This window comes from Lynx canadensis, chromosome A2 (assembly GCF_007474595.2).
Source record: "Lynx canadensis isolate LIC74 chromosome A2, mLynCan4.pri.v2, whole genome shotgun sequence".
NCBI lineage: Eukaryota > Metazoa > Chordata > Mammalia > Carnivora > Felidae > Lynx > Lynx canadensis.
In genome coordinates this window covers 96,475,005-96,476,559 of record NC_044304.2, presented here as the reverse complement: position 1 = coordinate 96,476,559, position 1,555 = coordinate 96,475,005, and the positions used below count along the sequence as shown (strand labels likewise).

At 42.3% G+C, this 1,555-nt stretch overlaps 1 non-coding gene across 1 annotated transcript; it reads left to right on the top strand.

Moving 5' to 3' along the window:
• Positions 1–489: 489 nt before the first annotated feature.
• On the top strand, positions 490–637 carry LOC115509562. Its single transcript, XR_003967426.1, has one exon. It is a non-coding gene; the product is annotated as a U4 spliceosomal RNA (small nuclear RNA).
• The last annotated feature ends 918 nt before the right edge of the window (positions 638–1,555 follow it).

Genomic DNA, 1,555 nt, shown 5'->3' with positions numbered 1-1,555 from the left:
AAAATACACGTGCAATCTCCAAATTTCACCTATAAACTGTAGACTTTCCTTCTTGATAAACCTGCTAAAAATCCTATAGGCAAGTTATCAGATCTGAGTTTTAGGTTTTGACCTCCCTAAGTCTGCCTTGGGAATGGCAATGTGTGGTGGGCTGCTTCAAAGGCAGAAAGAGCCTTAATGGTACCCTAGTGACAGGTGGACATACCAGGTAGAAGTAGTACCTAGTATGCTTCCCCAGGAAAATATTCAGGACCTTAAAAAGGCAGTGGGGGACATTCTTCTAACAGAAATGTATGGTTCTAACCTTTTTTTGTTTTTGAGAGGCAACATGGTTCTTAAACTCAAAAAATCCAAAGATCATTTCTGGATTGTTTTCTATTGAAGTGGGCTCTGGATAAGATCCTTATGTGACTAAAACATTCTCCCATCCTGAGGCTCCTTTGTGGAACTCTTGAGCTCTGGACCAATTTATCAAAAGATGTGTTCTTCAGCTTTGCGCAGTGGCAGTATCGTAGCCAATGAGGTTTATACGAGGAGCGATTATTGCTAAAAGATGTGTTCTTCAGCTTCACAAACATCCTGCTCTGTCCTGAAAACCTCAGGGCAGGGGGGCGGGTTATGGTACTGGGCCATTTTTCAGGAGAAATAACTTCACACAGGATGGGAAGAGCCCAGTGTTGATGTTCTTCATATTATTGTGCATCAGAGTCATGTGAAAGGGTAAGTGATGGTAAATGTGCATTGGAGGTTGGCTGATTTTTCTTAGATTCATTTAATCAGTCAGAGATCCAAGAGAAAATGAATAGGATAACTTAGGATAACTTGATGAGAGTTTAATAAAAGACTTTTTTTTTTACAACATATGGTCAGTATATAGGGAAACCAGAAGGGATAGTGCAGGACCCTGAGGCTAAGAAGGGCAAGGAGAATTTACCACCTTGAGCCTGAAGGCAGGCGAAGAAAGGGAACACTTGTTGGAATTAGAAGGACAGAGCTAAGAAATGACAGCCAGCTGTCAGAAGCTGAGACTTTAGAAAGAGAGACCTACCAAATCCCATAGAAAAGAGCTAGGGAAATAAATATCCTGACTTCACTTTTTCCCATGTCTCTCCTCCTTCCTTCTGGCCTCTTGCTCGTGCTACCAATGGGCAAAATCCAGTGTTCAATCTGAGTCCAGAAGACAAGGGCAGAGTATATCAGAGAGTGGTGAAGAATGAATATGGAGAGGCAACAACAAACTCACCTACCTAGCAGGGGGAAAAGAAGTGAAGGATCAGTGAGGACCTACTACATATGAAGGGTCAGTGAGGACCAATACAACAAGGCTGGAATTATAATGCCCCAAAATGCTTCAGAGCATTGGCAATAAAATCAAAACTGCCAGAGCACATGGAACTACACATGACCTGCTTAGCCTTCTTCATACGAAAGGCTCCGGAAAACTGAGGTCTCCATTCCTTTTGCCTTTGCCAAATGACCCTTCAGTTGAGCACTTTGGTATTATCTGAACCGTACAAATCAGCACATATTAGTGACACGTGTTTGATGGTACTTG